Source organism: Marmota flaviventris, chromosome Y, assembly GCF_047511675.1.
Source record: "Marmota flaviventris isolate mMarFla1 chromosome Y, mMarFla1.hap1, whole genome shotgun sequence".
Classification (NCBI taxonomy): domain Eukaryota; kingdom Metazoa; phylum Chordata; class Mammalia; order Rodentia; family Sciuridae; genus Marmota; species Marmota flaviventris.
Genome location: NC_092519.1, coordinates 10,611,807 through 10,630,528, shown reverse-complemented (window position 1 = coordinate 10,630,528; position 18,722 = coordinate 10,611,807).

Below are 18,722 nucleotides of genomic sequence, written 5' to 3'. Positions count from 1 at the left end.
TTCAATCAGCTGGCACCAACACTCTTTGATTTTGAGCTCCATTTCCCTTTACCATATAGGTCAAAATGAAGTGAAACCTCAAAACACAAACTGTTACTGTCAGCAAACCATTGAACTGAGAATTCCCAAACCTGAGGAACATAGTACGGCTAGGTAAAAGTTGAATCCTGCCCAATATCAAGAAAATTTGAACAAAACTAACTCTAAACCTAACACTAGGTCTAAACCTAGCCCTAACCCTAACTGTAATCTTAACGTTAACCTGTTTAGATAACCTTTGATCATAGAAGTCCCAAAGTTGTGAAGCCTACTGAGGCAAGCTAAGAGATGAAAAATGCACAGTATCAAAAAAATCTGACCAAATAATTGCGGGAGGTAGTTCATTACATGCTTATTTTCCTGTTGTCTCCTAAAGTGCCCTCGGATACAGTTGTTTTTGCATGCTTCTCCTTTGGCCTATATTCAATAGAAAGAAAGCAGAGAGTGCTACAGATAACTAATTGAGTGTGTCAAGCAGCTAGTACCAACCTTGTTTGATTTCCAGCTTCATTGTCATTAACACCTATAGGCCATAATGAAGTGACACCTAAAAATTCAAACTCTTCCTGACAGTGAACCATTGAATTTAAAGGCCCCAAAGTGGGGATCCAATTAAGGCTAGGTAAAGGATGAATCATCAAAATAATTTGAACAAATAATATTGAAGTTTGCTCCTGAAGCACTCACAGATGAAGCTATTTCTTTCTGTTTCAGCATAGGGCTACTTTCATAAGAAACAAACCAGAAAATGCACACTGAGAACTGTCTGAGTGTGTGAAGTTTCAAGCAAACTTTCAAACAACTCTGTTTTATTTCCATTCACCCATATAGGTCGAAATGAAGTGAAAACTTAAAATACAATATGTTCCTGACAGTGAACCACTGAACACAGAAGGCCCAAACCTGGGGAGAATAGTAAGGCTATGGAAAAGATGAATCCAGCCCAGTATCACAGAAATTTGAACAAAAATATCTCTAACACTAGCTCTAAACCTCAACCTAACACTAACCATAACCCTAACCCTTACCAGTATAGAAAACAATTGATCCTAGATGTCCAAACGTCGGGAGTGAAGTGGGAAAAGTTAAAGATGAATACTGCACAGTACCAAAGAAATCTAATAAATCATTGGGAGACTTATTTAAATACATACATATTTCTGTGTTTTCTCCTTAAGGGTTCTCAGATACAGTTGCTTTTGCGTGCTTCAGCTTTGGCCTTCCTTCAAAAGAAAGAAACTAGAAAGTGCCCACTGAGAACTGATTTGTGAAGTTTCAAGCACCTCCTACCAACCCTCTTTGATTTCCAGCTTAATATTCATTCACATCAAAAAGCAATAATGAAGGAAAATCTTAAAATACAAACTGTTCCTGACAGCGAACCATTGAACCGAGAAGGCCCAAACCTGTGGAGCCTAGTAAGGCTAAGTAAAAGATGAATCCTGCCCAATATCATAGAAATTTGAAGAAAACTAGGGCCCCGCTAGAGCTCTCTGTGCAGATGGAAGGCTCGGCTGTGTGGTTGCCCTCGGCTCAGTCGGAAGTCTGAAGTCTCGGCCACGCATGAGCTCTCTGCCCAAATGGAAGTCTAGGCTGCGCATTTGCTCTCAGCTCAGAAGGAAGTCTCAGCATCGCGTGAGCTCTTTGCGCAGATGGAAGACTTGGCTGCGGGTTTGCTCTCAGCTCAGACAGATGTCCTGGCCGTGCTGGCACTCTCGGTGCAGAGGATAGGTAGCACATAACACAGAGGATTTGCTTTTGGGTCACCAGACCAAGCTCTGAAAACTGCCAAATGTCACCCCAGAAACACCCACCTCACCAAATACCCTACACAGGTAACAGATAAAATCCATCTTGGAAAACCTTTCCACGATATATCGGTGGCTGTGGCTACCAGCTCAGTTCTGCTGCTGCTCAGGTACCTGGTTTCCAACTCCCCTACCTCCAGCTGTGATAACTCAAGATTTTTCTCACAAGTTTTTTTTTTTTTTTTTTTTTTTTGGGGGGGGTGGGGGGTGGGGGGGGGGCTGTGCGTAGCTATCAATGCAGAACAGCAACTGTACAGGTACCTGGTTCCCAATTCAGAGACTAAGAGTAGGGAGGCTCCTTGTAGAATCTCAAGCCCTCTCAAACTGGCTACCTCCACCACCCTTAGCACAGAAACTCAAGCTAGGAATAGACAACTCCACCTACTTGAAGAAAATGGAGTTCTTAGAGACTTTTATATTCATGCTCTTCTCATCTATTCTCCTGTAAACTTCCCCCTCTGGCACTCACAATCTCAACATATGTGAAACCAAGAACTTTGCATGAAATTGGACTTTAAGAACTGAATCACCAGAATAGTTTAATATAGAAGAATTGCATAGGCCCAACTTACCACCCCCTTTGTTTTATCTTATCTTCATTCTCCCTCTCTTTCTTTCTTTCCTTGTTTTTTTTTTTTTCTTCTTTTTTCTTCCTCCTTCTATCTCACTTTCAACTTCCAAACTTTGACTATTTATAGAAAGGGTAATTTTACGAATACATATAAGGAATTTGAATTTATACATTCTTCCATAAATTACCTCTGTCTATTCATTAGAGTTCTCCTCCAATTTGCTAAGATAGATTAATCTTGTTCCCTCACTTCTTTCCCCTTTCACATAGGATCCTACCCCTGACCATAAGTTCTCTCTATGCCACCAAAAATGGTATGCCTTTTATGAAACTAATGGCTGTATTCTAAATAATAATTGAAGCCAACATCTGTAGACATTGAATCTAAATATAAATGTATTTATAATGGTTAGACTTAGGCTTTGGGTTAGGGTTAGATTCAGAATTATGATTTGATCTATGGTTAGGGCTAGGACTAAGGTTAGGGCAAGGATTGGGACTAGAGTTAGGGCTAGTGTTAGGGTTATGGTAAGGGATAGTGTTAGAATTAGTGATAGGCAAGTGTGAGAGTTAGATTTAGTTGTAGGGGTAGGGCTAGGGTTAGTGTTAGGTTTAGACCTCTGTTTAGGGTTAGAGTTAGGGTTACATGTAGGGAAAGGGAGTGTGTTATAGCTAAGTTGAGGCCTAGGGCGAGGGTTAGTTTTAGGGTTAGGGTTAGGGTTAGGGTTAGGGTTAGGGTTATGATTAAGGCTAGGCTTAGGGCTAGAATGAAGGCTAGTGTTTGTTTTAGGGTTAGGGCTAGTATTAGGGCTAGGGCTAATGCCAAGTGTAGGGTTACACTTAGGGATAGATTTACTGTAGGTTTATGACTTGGTCCAGTGTTAGATTTAGGTTAAGGGTAAGGGCTAGGTTAAGTGCTAGGGTTATTATTAGGGACAGGTTCAAGGTTATGGTTTGGTTTAGGTTAGAGGTAAGGTTTAGGGCTCGAATTAGCATTAGTTTTAGGGTTAGGGTTAATGACATTGTTAGGTTTAGGGTTTAGATATGGTTTAGTGTAATGGATAGGGTTAAGGTTAGGCCTAATATTTAGCATAAGGGTTAGGGCTTATGCTAACCCTATCATTAGGGTAATGGATAGGGTCAGACCTACGATTAGGGCTAGAGATATGTATAAGATTAGGGCTTTTTTTTGGGGGGTGGGTAGGGTTAGGTTTAAGTTTAGGGTTAAAGCTAGGTTTAGGACTCGGATTAAGGCTAGGTTTAGGTTAGGTTAGGGCAAGGGTTAAAAATACTGGTAATGTATGAAGTAAGGGTAGGATTAGCGCTAGTTATAGGGTTAGGGTTAGTGCTAGGACTAGTGTTAGGGATAGGTTTATGGTTATGGCAATATTTAGAGCTAGAGTTATTTTTTTGAGTCAGTGTGCATATTACTTTTCAGGTTAGATTAAGGACTGGAAGTAGAGATAGGTGTAGGGCTAGGTGTAAGGTTAGGGTTTGGTTTAGGTTAAGGGTTAAGATTAAGTCTATGACTCGGTTTTGTTTTATGGCTAGTGGTAAGTTAGGTCTAGTTTCAGGATTAGTGTTAGGATAAGGGCTAGTGTTAGTGTGAGGTTTAGGATAAGGTTTAGGGTTAGATTTAGAGTTAGGTTTGTTCTAGGGTTTGAGCTAGGGTGAAGGATAGGGCTAGGTTAGGGCTAAGTTTAGGGCTAGGTTTAGGGTGATTGTAAGGGTTTGGGTTAGAACTCGGTATAGGGCTAGGGCGAGAGGTAGAGTTAGTCTTAGGGCAAGGGTTAGTGTTAGGGTTAGGCCTAGGGTTAGGGCTAGGATTAGTGTTAGGTTTAGGGTTAGGGTTAGGTTTAGGGTAAGGGTTGGGATTACAGCTAGTTTTATGGCTAGGGTGAGGGGTATAATTAGGTTTAGGGTTAAATTTATTTTTAAGGTGAAGTTAATGGCTAGGTTGTGGCTAAGTTTGGTGTTAGGGTTAGGACTAGGAATAGAGCTAGGGCAAAAGTCAGGTCTAGGGTTACGATTAGGGATAGTTTAGGGTTAGGTTTATAGATAGGTCTATTTTAAGTGTTAGGTTTATGGTTAGGGTCAAGTTCAGAGCTAGGGGTATTATTAGGGTTAGGGTCAGGTTTAGGGTTTTTGTTAGGTTAAGGTTTAGATTTAGGGCTCAAATTAGCATTATTTTTAAGGATAGTGTAATGATAGTTTTAGGTTTAGGGTTCAGGTTAAGTGTTGGGTAATGGATAGGGTTAGGGTTAGGGATAGGATTAGGGTTTGGCCTAGGGTTAGCCTAAGGGTTAGTATTATCATTAGAGTAATGGATAGGTTAGACCTAGGGTTAGGGCTAGGTTTATGCAAAGGATTAAGTCTTGGTTTAGGCTTAGGTTTAGGCTTAGGGCTATGGTTAGGATTAGGATTAGCGTTAGGGTTAAAGCTAGTGTAGGCCTTGGATTAGGGCTAGGTTTTGTGACAGGTTAGGGCTACAGCTAATGTAAGAACTTGTTATGATTCAGGCTAGTATCAGGATTAATGTTAGGGCCAGGTATAGTTATAGGGTTAGGTTTAGCATTGGGCGGTGTTTAGAACTAGGGTTACTTTTAGTGTCAGAGACAGTGTTCAGGTTAGTGTTATGGTTAGAATTAAAACCAGAATTAGGTATAGGGGAAGAGTTAGTGTTTGACTTAGGCTAAGGGTTATTGTTAGGCTATGTCTAAGTTTTTCATTAGGTATAGGGTTGGAGTTATGGCTAGATTTAAGATTAGGTTTAGGTCTCGGGCTAGTGTTAGTGTTAGGTTTAGGTATAAAGTTACCGGAAAGGCTACTGTTAGGATTCAGTTTAGGGTTAGGTTCAGGTTTAGACCTACGATTATTGTTAGTGTCAGAATAAGGGTCAGGTTTAAGGTTAGGGTTTGGGTTATGATTAGAGCTAGAATGAGTGCTAGGGTTAGGACTAGTAATAGGTTTCGGGTTGTGTTAGGTCAAGGATTAGGGTTAGCATTAGGGATTGAGTTTGGCTTAGGGTAAGGGTTATGGTTAAAGCTAGGTTTAGGGCTCGGATTAGGGCTAGTTTTGTGTTAGGTTTAGGGCTAGGCATTGGCTAATGTAAGAACTAGGGTTACAATTAGGGTGAATTTGGGTGTTATGGTTAGGGGTTAAACCTCTACTGTTAGGATTAGGTTTAAGGTAGGATGATATTTATAGGGAGTGTTAGTGTTAGTTTAATAGTTAGGGTCAGAATTAGTTTTAGAGTTAGGGTTAGGACTCGATATATGGCTAAGGTTACTGAAAGGTTTTGGTTTAAGTTTAGGGTGGTGTTTACAGCTGGAGTGAGTGTTAGGATATGAGACAGAGTCAGGGTTAGTATTAAGGTTAAGGTTAGGACTCGAATTAGGACTAGGGTTAGGTCTAGGTGTAGTATTAGGATTTGGTTTAAGTTAAGGTTTAGTGTTAGGGTTATTACTCGGTTTTGTTTTACTGATAGAATTACGTTAGGTTTGAGTTAGGATTAGGGCTAGGTCATCATTAGGGTTAGGTATAAGGTTAGGATAATGGATAGGTTTAGATGTAGGTTTAGGTTTATAGTTAGGGTAAGATAAAAATTTAGGTTTAGAGTTAGATATAAGGTTATGTTTAGGTTTATGATAAGGGTTAGGGTTTGAGCTCGGGTTAAGTCTATGTTGAGTTGAGGTTGAGGGTTAGGTCTAGTGTTAGTTTTCTGGTTAGTTATAGCATTAGGCCTAGGATTATCAATAGGGTTAGGGTTAGGGTAAAGGGAATGTTTAGGGCTAGGGTTAAGGTTAAGATTGGAGCTAGGGTTAGGGTTATTTTTAGGGAGAGATGTAGGTTTATGTTTAGGATAAAGGGTATGCTTTGAGGTAGGATTAGGACTAAGTTGCTGGTTCAGTTACAGTTAGGGCGAGGGTTAGGGTTAAGGTTATGCTTAAGTCTAGGTTTAGGCCTGGGATTAGCTCTAGGTTTTGTGTTAGGTTTAGGCCTAGGGTTAAAGCTATGGGTAATGTAAGAGCTAGGGTTATATTTAGGGCTAGTTTTAGTCTTAGGGGTATGGCTAGGTATAGTGTTAGGTTTAGACTTTCGGGTAGGGTCAAATTTAGAGATAGGTTTACTATAAAGTCAGGGTCAGTGTTTGGATTAGAGTTAGAGTTAGGGTTACAGCCAGAATTAAGACTTGGTTTAGGTCTGGGATAGGGTAAGTGTTTAGGGCTAGAGTTAAGTCTAGATTTAGGATCAGGTTTAGGTCTAGGGCTAGTTTTAGGGTTTGGTCTAGTGTTAGGGTCAGGTTTAGACCTAGGGTTAGTGTTAGGATCAGAATAAGGATCAGGGTTAGTATTAGGGTTTGGGATAGTGTTAGAGCTAGAGTGATGGCTTGGTTTAGGACTATTAATAGGGTTAAGATTTTGATTAGTCTAAAGATTAGGGATAGGTCTAGAGTTACCATTAGTGATAGTGTTTGGCTTAGGGTAAGTGATAGCTTTAGAGCTAGGGTTAGGGCTAGGGTTAGGATTAGGGTTAGGGTTAAATCTAGGTCTTGGACTCAGATTATTGCTAGTTTTTGTATTAGAGTTAAGTAAATGACTAATTTAAAACCTAGGGTTACATTTAGGGTTATTTTTAGGGTAAGGGTTAGGGGTAGGTGTAAATGTAAGTGTTAGGTTTATGATTACGGTAATATTTCAAGATAGTGTTATTGTTAGGATCTGAGTAAGAATCAGAGTTTGTTTTAGGGTTAGGGTTAGGACTATAATAAGGGCTAGGATTACTGTTAGGGTTTGGTTTAAGATGAGGGTTGTGGTTAGAGCTAGGGTAACTGTGAAAATAAAAATTAGGCTCAAGGATTGTTTTAAGTTTAGGGTTGTGACATGAATTAAGGCACAGGTTATTGCCAGGGTTTCGTTTAATTTTAGCATGGTGTTTAGAGCTAGGGTGACTGTTAGGATATGAGTCAGGGTAAGGGTAAGTTTTAAGGTTAGGGTTATGACTCCAATTGGTCCTAGGGTTCGGTCTAAGTGTAGTGTTTGGGTTTGGTTTAAGTTCAGGTTTAAGGTTGGGGTATTGCTCAATTTGTCTTTTGTCTTAGTTTTAGGGTTAGCACTAGTTTTATAATGAGCATTAGGGTTAGGACTAGTGTTAGTGTTAGGCTATGCTTAGGGTTAGGGTTAGATTTGAACTTAGCATTAGATCTAGGATTTGGGCTATGTCTAAGGATAGGACAAGAGTTAGGGCTAGGGTTAGGATTATGGTAATGGATAGGTTTGGAAATTGGGATAGGGCAAGGACGAGAGTTAGAGTTAGTCATAGAGCTAGGGTTATGGTTAATTTTTGGGATAGGGCTAAATTAGGGATAGGATTAGGGCTAGGTTTAGTGTTCAGGTTAGGCCTAATATTAGGACTAGAGTTATGGTTATCTTTAGGGGAAGGGATGGTGTTATAGCTAGGTTTAGAGGTAGGGTGAGGGTTAGAATTAGGGTTAGGGTTAGGGATATGGTTAGGGATATGATAAGGCTAGGTTTAGGACTAGAATGAGTGCTAGAGTTTGTTGTAGGTTTAGTTCTAGAATTAGGGCCAGGGCTAATTTCAGGTCTAGTGTTACTATTAGGGGTAGATTTAGGGTTAGGTTTGTGTCTAGGTCTAGTATAAGTGTTAGGCTTAGGGTAAGGGTCAGGTTTAGAGCTAGGTGTATTTTTAGGGTCAGGATCAGGGATAGTTTTTGTTTTAGCTTAATGTTTAAGGATAGGGCTCAAATGAACATTAGGGTTAGGTTTAGAGTGCCGCAGTCTGGCTGGGCACAATCAGGAGCCACTTGTCAAAAGAAACTAACTTTATTTTTAGAGCCACACACGCCAAACAAAACAGCCTCTCAGGAAAAACCCTCAGAGCCTCAACTGCCACCACCGGCTTTCCACAAGTCTCTCTCTCCCACACAAGCTTCTCTCCACCTCCCACAATCCTCCTGCTCTTGAGGCCGATTGGCTGGGTCACGTGGGTGGAGCCAAAAAAGTCCCCCAATGAGCAGCTCCGTGGTCTGAAAGGGCAGGGAAACAGCCCAATGAGCATCACCGCAGAGGAGCCAATCAGCTAGATGTTGCTGGGGCCGCTGTGAGCCAATCATCAGCTGGCAGCTGGAAGTTTGCTGGGGCCCCTTCGGCTGTGGCTCTCAACATCTCCCCCTCTCTGTTTAAACAACAAGCATGTGGCTTAGGGACCGTGCCTGCCTTAGGTTGTCCAATAGTACATATGGTCCTTAGGTTGGTACCATTGCAATTGGATCTTACCCGTCACTGACTACCGGTCCAGTATACAGCCACACCTGTGGAGAGGTCTTTGTACCAGCGGGGTGGGTGAGGTAATGGATAGGGTTAGGTTTAGGGTTCAGTGTAGGTTTAGGGAAATGGAGAAATTTCAGGTTAGCAAAACGGTTAGGGTTAGGCCTAGGGTTAGCATTAGGATTAGGGTTATCATAAGGATAATGTATAGGGTTAGAGCTAGGGTTGGGGCTAAAGTTATTGTTAAGATTAGGTCTAGAGTTAGGCTTAGGGTTTGGGTTAGAGCTAGTAACTCTAGCTTAGGGTAGGGTTAGGGTTAGGTTTAGGGTAAAGATTAGGTTCTGAGCTAGGGTTAGTACTAAGTGAGGGTTAGGTTTAGTGTTAGGTCTAGGGTTAGGATTATAGTTATGGTCAAGTTTAGGTTTAGGCTTAGGGCAAAGGTTTTCAATAGGGTTAGGTTTAGAAATATATTGGGTTAGATGTAAGGTTAGCTTTAGTGTTAAGGTTAGATTTAGGGTTAAGTTTAGTTTTAGGGCTAGGTTTATTGTTGTGTTTAGGGTAAGGTTTAGGGTTTGAGTTAGGATTAGTGCTACAGCAAGGGTTAGGTTTAGGGTTAGCCCTAGGGTTAAGTTTATGGTTTGTATTAGTGTTTTGGTTAGGGTTAGGGCTAGGGTTGTCATGAGGTTTAGGGTTAGAGTTAAGGTAATGGCTAGGGTTAGAACTAGGGTTAGGGCTAGTTTTAATGTTAGGATTAGGCCTAGGGTTAGGGTTATGCTTAGGGATAGTCCTAAGGGTTATGTTTAGGCTAAGGGTAAGTCTTTGACCTAGGTTAGGACTAAGGTGAGTGTTAGGGTTAGAGTTTATGGCTAGGGTTAGGGTGAGGATTATGCTTAGGGTAGGTTTAGGTTTTGGATTAGGTCTAGGTTTGGTGTTAGGTTTAGGGCCCAGGGTTAGTGCTATGGTTAATGTAAGATCTAGGGTTCTAACTAGGGCTAGTGTTAGGGTTAGGGCTATGGCTGGGTCTACTGTTAAATTTAGATTTTCATCTAGTGTTGAGTTTAGAGCTACGTTTAGTGTTAGTGTCAGGGTCAGTGTTCAAGTAAGTGTTAGGTTTAGGGTGAAAGCCAGAATTAGGACTAGGTTTAGGTATAAGGGTTGGGTTAGTGTTGGTTTTAGGTTAATGGTTATTGTTAGGTCTAGGACTAAGGTTTTGTTTAGGTCTAGGGCTAGAGTTTTCACTAGATTTATGTTTAGGTTTAGTTCTAGGACTATTGTTAGGGTTAGGTTTAGGTATAAGTTTACCTGTAGGGGTACTTACATGTTTTGGTTTAGGGTTAGGGTCAGGTTTAGACTTATAATTAGTGTAAGGGTAAGAATAAGGTTGAAGTTTAGAGTTAGGTTTTGGGTTAGGGGTAGAGCTACAATAAGGGCTAGGGTTAGGACTAGTAATAGGGTTAGTGTTTGGTTTAGGCTTAGTATTAGAATTAGGATTAGCTTTAGCATTATGGATAGGTTTTGGGTCAGTGCAAGGGATAGGGTTAGGGTTAAATCTAGTTAGGGCTCAGATTAGGACTATTTTTGTGTTAGGTTTAGGGCTATTTCCAATGTAAGAACTAGGATTATTATTAGGGTTAATTTTATGGTTCGGGTTTGGGCTCGGTTTTGTGTTAGTATTAGCTTTAGGGTTAGGGTGATATACAAATCTAGGGTTAGTGTTTGGATAAAAGTTGGGTCAGGGTAATTTTAGGCCCAGGACTCGAATTAGACCTAGGTTCATATAGTGGTAGAGTTTGGTGTATATATATATGGGTTAGAGCAACGGCTCGGTTTTGTTTTAGGGCTAGGACTAGTGTTATGACTACTTTTATGATTAGCAATAATGTTAGGGCTAGTTGTAGGGTGAGTTTAGGCTTAAGTTTTGGGTTAGAATTAGCCTTATGGTTAGATCTATGGTTAGGGCTATGGGTAGTGTTAGGGCTAAGGTTAGAGGTAGTTAGAAATAGAAATAGGGCTAGGGTTGAGAGTTAGAGGTAGTCTTAGGGCTAGGGTTAGGGTTAAGGCTAAGTTAGGGCTAGGATTAGCACTAGGATAAGTGTTAGTTTTAGGCCAATGGTTAAGGCTAGGGTTAGGGTTAGTTTTAGGGGCAATGATGGGGTTATATAGCTTGGTTCAGGGCTAGGGGAAGGGTTAAATTAGGGCTAGGGCTAGGGTGAGGGTTCTGGTTAGGATTAAGGCTAGGTTTAGGGCTAGGATGAGGGCTAGGGATTGTATTAGTTTTAGGGGTAAGATTAAGGGTAGGGCTAATATCAGGTCTAAGTTTAAAATTAGGGATAGTTTTATGGTTCGGTTTATGGCTAGGTCTAATGTAAGGGTAAGGTTTAGGGTAGGAGTCAGGTTTAGAGCTAGGTGTACTATTAGAGTCCAAGTCTGAGTTAGGGTTGGTTTGGGTTAAGGTTTAAAGTTAGGGCTCGAATTAGCATTAGGGTTAGTGTTTGGGTTAGAATAATGGATAGGGTTAGGTTTAGGGTTCAGTTTAGGTTTAAATTAATGTATAGGGTTATGTTAGGCATAGGGTTAAGGTTAGGGCTAGTTTTAACATTTGGGTTAGGCTTATGTTTAGGGTAATGGATAGGGTTAAAGTTAGGATTAGGGCTAGGATTATGGTTAGGCATAGGGTTGGTGTTAGGGTTAGGTTTAGGGTAAGTGTTAGGGTTTGAGCTAGGATTAGGGCTAGCATGAGGTTTACAGTTATAGTCATGGCTATGGTTAGGGTTAGGATTAGGATTAGGGCTAGGGTTAGCATTAGGGTTAGGGTTATGTTTAAAGTAACGGATAAAGTTATATCTATGATTTGGGCTATGGTTACAGTTAGGATTTGGGCTAGGATTAGGGTTAGGTTTAGGGCTAGTGTTAGGCTTATGGTAAGGGTTAGAGTTTGAGCTAGGGTAAGGGCTATGGCAAGCATTAAGTTAGGGTTTGGTTAGGGTAATGTTAGGATTATGCTTAGAGCTAGGTTTAGGGCTATGTGAGCTTCATGGCTAGCATTAGGGCTATGGGTAATGTAAGAGCTAGGATTATGGTAATGGCTAGTTTGAATGTTAGGGTTATGGATAAATCCTGCGTTAGGTTTAGGTTTTGGGTTAATATAAGGTTTAGAGCTAAGGTTTATGTTAGGGTAAGGGTCAACGTTCAGGTTAGTATTTTTAGCGTTAGGGCCAGAATTAGAAATGGGTTTAGGTCTACGAATAGGGTAGTCTTTTTGTTTGGCTAATGGTTATTTTTAGGGATAGGGCTTGTTTTTTGTGTAGGGCTAGGGATAGAGTAATGGCTATATTTAGGATTAAGTTTAGGTCTAGCTCTAATGTAAAAATTAGGTTTAGATATAGGTTTAGTGGTAGGCCTAGTGTTAGGGTTTGGTTTAGGACTAGGGTCAGGCTTATTCCTAGGGTTAGTGTTAGGGTCAGAATAATGGTCAGAGTTAGGGTTAGGTGTTGGTTTAGGGTTAAAGGTAGAATGAGGTCTAGGGTTAGGACTAATAATAGAGTGAAAGTTTGGGGCAGGCTAATGATTAGGGTTGGAACTATGGTAGCATTAGGGTGAGGGTATAACTTAAGTTAAGGGATAAATTTAGAGCTAGGCTTAGGTTTAGGGTTTGGGCTAGGGTTAAAGCTGGATTTAGGGCTCAGATTAGGGCTAGGTTTTATGTTAGGTTTAGGGCTATGGCTAATGTAAGAACTGGTTTTATGTTTAGGGCTAGTTTTCTGGTTAGGGTTAGGGTTAGGTTTAGTGTTTGGGTTAGGTTTAGTGTTAGGGTGATATTTAGAGCTAGGGTTAGTTTTAGGTTCTGAGTCAGGGTCAATATTAGTTGTTAGGGTTAGGGTTAGGGCTAGGAGTATCAGTAGGATTTGTTTTAGGTTAAGGGTTAGGATTAGGGCTATAGGTCACTTTTATTTGAGGGCTGTGGCTAGGCGTAGGGCAAGTTTTCAAATTAGCATTAGGTTTAGGGCTCCTGTTAGGATGAGGTTTAGGTTTAGGGTTAGGGTTAGATTTAGAGTTAGGGTTGGATCTAGGTTAATAACTAGGCCTAAGTTTAGGGCTAGGTTTGGGCTAGGGTCAGGGCTAGGCTTTGGCTTATAGAAAGAGATAAGTTTAGAATGAGGGATAGGGATAAGGCAAGAATTAGAATTATTCTTAGGGCTAGGGCTATGGTTAGGTTTAGGATTAGGGCTAAATTAGGGATAGAATTAGATCAGGGTTAGTATTAGGGCTAGGCCTTGGTTTAGGCCTAGGGTTAAGATTAGGGTTAGGGTATGGTATGATGTTATAGCTAGGTTTAGGCCTAGGGTGAAGGTTCAATTTAAGGTTAGGGATAGTGTTCAGGTTAGGGTTAGGATTAAGTCTAATTTTATTGCCAGGATTAGGGCTATTGTTTTTTTTAGGGTTAGGTGTAGCATAAAGACTATGGCTAAGGTCAGGTCTAGTGTTTTGTTTAGGGATAGTTTTAGGGTTAATTTTATTGTTAGGCATAGTGTAAGGGTTAGGTTAAGGGTAAGGTTCAGTTTTAGATAGGGTTATTATTAGGGTCAGGAAAAGGGTTAGGGTTTGTTTAGGTTAAGATTTAAGTTTAAGGCTTAAATTAGCATTAGGGGTAGGTTTAGTGTTAGGGTAATTGACATTGTTAGGTTTAGGGTTCAGGTAACGTTTAGGTAATAGTGTTAGAGTTATTGATAGAGTTAGGGTTATCCTAGGGTTAGCACTAGGTTGAGGTTTATGATTAAGGTAATGGATAGGATTAGAGCTAGGGTTAGGGCTAGGGTTATGGTTAGGATTAAGGCTAGGGTTAGGATTAGGCTTAGGGTAAAAGTTAGGGCTAGGGTTAAAGCTAGAGTTAGGGCTCAGATTAGGGCTAGGTTTTAGATTAGTTTAGGGTTAAGATAGGGCTATGTCTAGTCTAAGAACTAGCATTATGATTAGGGCTAGATTTAGGATTAGGGTTAGATCTAGGTCTAGTTTTAGGATTAGGTTTAGTTTTAGGGTGATGATTTGAGATAGGGCAAGTGATAGGGTTAGAGTCAGAGTCAGTGTCAGTTTTAGGATTTAAGGAATAACATTTGATTTAGAGCTAGGGTTAAGTGTAGGTGTAAGTTTAGGTTTTGAGTTCAGGTTAGAACAAGAATTAGGGCAAGGGCTAATTTCAGTATATGGTTACAGTTAGGTTACGATTAGCATTAGGGCTATGGCTCGGTTTTGCTTAAGGTATAGGGCTTGGTTTAGGGCTAGTTTTTGAATTAGCAATAGTGTTAGGGCTACTGGTAGGGTGAGGCTTAGGCTTAGTATAAGGGTTAGATTTAGAATTATGGGGTTATGGCTAAGGTTATTGCTTGTATTAGTGTTATGGTAACAGATAAGTTTAGTACTAGAAGTAGGTCTAGCTCGAGATTTACAGTTAGTCTTAGGGCTAGGGTTAGACTAAGGGTTATATTTAGCAATAAATTAGGGCTAGGGTTAGAGCTAGAGTTACTGTTATGGTTAGGCCTAGTGTTAGGGCTAGGGTTAGGGTTAGTGATAGTGTTAGGTTTAGAGTTAGGGTTAGGGGAAGTGATGTGGTTATACCTCGGTTCAGAACTAGTGTGAGGGTTGAAATCAGGGTTTGGGCTAGGGTAAGGGTTCAGATTAGGATTAAGGCTAGGTTTAGGGCTAGGGTTTGTGTTAGGTTTAGGGCAAGAATTAGGTAGAGAGCTAATGACAGGTCTATGTTTTGGTTAGGGATAGTGCTCTGGTTAGTCATATATCTAGATCTAGTGTAAGAGTTAGGTTTAGGGTAAGGGTCACCATTCGATCTATGTGTATTAATAGAGTCAGTGTGTTGTTCAGAGTTTATTTTGGGTTATGGTTTAGGTTTAGTGCTCGAATTAGCGTTAGTGTTAGTGTTAGGGTTAGGGTTAGAGTAATCGATAGGGTTGGGTTTAATGCTCAGGTTAGGTTTAGGTAATGGATAGGGTCAGTGTTAGTGATAGGTTTAAGTTTAAACCTAGGGTTAGCATTTGGTTTAGGCTTATGTTTAGGGTAATGGATAGGTTTAGGGCTAGGGTTGTTTATGATTAGGTCTAGGGTTAAGGTAGGGTTAGGGTTAGGCCTAGGGTTAGTGTAAGGGTTAGGTTTAGGATAAGTGTTAGGGTTTGACCTATGTTAGGTTCAGGGCAAGGGTTAGGGTTAGTATCAGGTCTTGGTTTAGGATTAGGGTTGAGTTTAGTGCTAAGATTAGCATTAGGGTTAGCTTATGTTTAGGGTAATAGATAGATTTAGAGCTAGGGTTTGGTCTTGGTTTTGGTTAGGATTAGGGCTAGGATTAGGGTTAGGGTTAGGGTTAGGGTTAAGGCTACGGTTGTCTTTATGTTAACAGTTAGTGTTTGACCTAGGGTTAAGGGTAGAGTGACGGTTAGAGTTAGGGTTAGGCATAGGTTTTGGGTTATGATTAGGTTTAGGGCTATGTTTAGGGCTAGGAGTAGGGCTATGTTTTGTGTGAGGTTTAGATCTAGCATTAGGGCTATGGGTAATGAATTAACTAGGGTTAGGATTATGGCTAGGTCTGGTGTTAGGATTATGGCTAGATTTTGTGTTAGCATAAAGTTTAGAGCTAGGTTTGTGTTAGGGTAAGCATCATGTTTGGGTTAGGGTTAGGTTTACGGTTAGGGCCAGAATTAGGGCTATGTTAAGGTCTAGGGGTAGGGTTAGTGTTTGAGTTAGGTTAAGGGTTATTGTTATGGGTAGGGCTAGGTTTTGTTTAGGGCTAGCTAGAGTTATGTCTAGATTCTTGATTAGGCTTTTCTCTAGGTCTGGTATTAGCATTAGGTTTAGGTATAGGGTTACTGTAGGGCTAATATTAGGGTTTGCTTTACAGTTAGGATCAGGTTTAAACCTAGGGTTAAAGTTAGGGTCAGAATAAGGGTCAAGATTAGGGTTAGAGTTTTGATTAGGATTAGGGCTAGAAAGAGGGGCAGGGTTAGTATTAGTATTAGAGTTATGGTTTGGGGTAGGCTAAGAATTAGGGCTAAGACTAGGCCATTAGGGTTAGGTTTGGGCTTACAGTAAGGGACAGGGTTAGAGCTAGGGTTGGGGATAGTATTAGGGTTAGGGATAGGGATAGGGTTAAGGTTAGGGTTAGGTTTAAAGCGAGGTTTAGGTCTCAGATTAGGGCGAGGTTTTCTTTTAGGGCAGTGCCATGGCTAATTTAAGAATTAGAGTTCCAATTAGGTTATTTTTAGGGTTAGATTTAGGGTTAGGGTGATGTTTAGGGCTAGGGTGATGTTTAGAGCTAGGGTTTCTGTTACAGTCTGAGTCAGGGTCACCGTAAGTTCTAGAGTTACGATTGGGACTCGAATTAGTGCTAGGTATAGGGTTAGGGTTTGATTTAGTGTAAAGTTTAGGGTTAAGCCGATGACTCAGTTTTATTTGAGTGCAAGGGCTAAGATTAGGGATAGTTTTCCGATTAGCATTAGGCATAGGGCTAATTTTAGGGTGACATTTAGGCTTAGAGTTTGGGTTACTTTCAGAGTTAGGATTAGATCTAGGTAGGGCTAGTGCAAAAGTTAGGTTTAAGGTTAAGGATAAGTTTAGGGATAGGGTTAGGTTTAGGGTTAGAATTAGGCTAGGTTAAGTGCTAGGATAGTTTTAGGTTTAGGGTTCAGGTTAAGTGTAGGGTAATGGATAGGGTTAGGGCTAGGGATAAGATCAGGGTTTAGCCTAGGGTTTGCATTAGTGTTAGGATTTTCATTAGAGTAATGGATAGGTTACACCTAGGGTTAGAGCTAGGTTTATGCTTAGGATTAAGTCTTGGCTTAGGCTTAGGCCTAGGGCTATGGTTAGGATTACGATTAGCTTTAGGGTTAAAGCTAGGGTAGGCCTTGGATTAGGGCTAGGTTTTGTGATAGGTTAGGGCTACAGCTAATGTAAGAACTTGTTATGATTCAGGCTAGTTTCAGGATTAATGTTAGTGCCAGGTGTAGTTATAGGGTTAGGTTTAGCATTGGGTGGTTTTTAGAGCTAGGGCTACTGTTAGTGTCAGGGACAGTGTTCAGGCTAGTGTTATGGTTAAAATTAAAACCAGAATTATGTATAGGGGAAGAGCTAGTGTTTGACTTAGGCTAAGGGTTATTGTTCAAGGCTATGTCTAAGTTTTTCATTAGGTCTTGTGTTGGAGTTATTTCTAGATTTAAGATTAGGTTTAGGTCTCGGGCTATTGTTAGTGTTAGGTTTAGGTATAAAGTTACCGGAAAGGCTACTGTTAGGATTCAGTTTAAGGTTAGGTTCCGGTTTAGACCTATGATTATTGTTAGTGTCAGAATAAGGGTCAGGGTTAAGGTTAGGGTTTGGGTTATGATTAGAGCTAGAATGAGTGCTAGGGTTCGGACTAGTAATAGGTTTCGGGTTGTGTTAGGTCAAGGATTAGGGTTAGCATTAGGGTTGGAGTTTGGCTTAGGGTAAGGGATAGGGATAAAACTAGGGTTATGGCTTTGATTAGGGCAAGGGTTATGGTTAAAGCTAGGTTTAGGGCTCAGATTAGGGCTAGTTTTGTGGTAGGTTTAGGGCTAGGCATTGGCTAATATAAGAACTAGGCTTACAATTAGGGTGAATTTGGGGGTTATGGTTAGGGGTTAAACCTCTACTGTTAGGATTAGGTTTAAGGTAGGTTGATATTTATAGGGAGTGTTAGTGTTAGTTTAATAGTTAGGGTCAGAATTAGTTTTAGAGTTAGTGTTAAGACTCGAAATAAGGCTAGGGTTACTGTAAGGGTTAGGGTGGTGTTTAGAGCTTGAGTAAGTGTTAGGATATGAGTCAGAGTCAGGGTTAGTATTAAGGTTAAGGTTAGGACTTGAATTAGGTCTAGGTTTAGGTCTAGGTATAGTCTTAGGATTTGGTTTAATTTAAGGTGTAGTGTAGGGCTATTACTCAGTTTTGTTTTACTGATAGGATTAGGGTTAGCACAAGTTTCATGATTAGTGTTAGTGTTAGTGCTAGTGTAATGTTAGGCTTAGGCTTAAAGTTAGTTTAGAGTTAGAGTTAGATCTAGGGTTAGGGCTTGGAATAAGGATTAAGCAAGTGTTATGGCTAGGTTTATGGCTATGTTTAAGGCTTGGGTTAGTGTTAAGTTAAGGGATAGTGTTAGAACTAGGGATAGGGATAGAGAGTTAGAGTTAGTCTTAGGGCTATGGTTAGCATTAGAATTAGGGATACGTTGAAATTAGGGCTAGGATTAGGCTAGGTTTACTGTTCAGCTTAGGTCTAGTATTAGAGTTAGGGTTAGTATTAAGTTTATTGTGAGGGATGGTGTTATAGCTAGGTTTAGTGGGAGGGTGAGTGTTAGAATTAGGTTAGGGTTATGGTAAATGTTAGGGTTATGATTATGGCTAGATTTAGTGCTAGGATTAGGGCTAGGATTTTTTTTTTTTTTTATTTTAGTGCTAGGTATAGGGCTAGTGTTAATATCAGGTCATGGGTTATGGTTAAATATTATTTTAGTGTTAGATTTATGGCCACATGTATTGCAAGAGTTTGTTTTAAGGTTAGGGTCAGGTTTAGAGTTAGGATTATTTTTACAATCAGCGTCTGGGTTAGGGTTTTGGATTGGTTTAGTTTTAAATTTAGGGATAAAATTAGCATTAGGTTTAGTGTTAGGTTAATGATAGTGTGAGGTTTAGAGTCTTGGTTTGGATTAAAATAATAGATAGGATTAGGATTAGGTATAGGATTAGATTTAGGACTAGGTTTATCTTTAGATTTAGGGTAATGTTTATGGCAATGGATAGGGTTAGAGCTAGGGTTAAGGTTAGGTTATGTTTATGATTATGGCTAGGATTAGGGTTAGGATGGGGGTTAAAACTTGGGTTACAGCTCGGATTAGGGCTAGGTTTTGTGTTAAGTTAGTTCTACAGTTGGTGTTATGGCTAATGTAAGTACCAGTGTTATGTTTAGGGCTAAATTTATGGTTAGGGTTAGGGCTTTGTCTAGTGTTAGGTT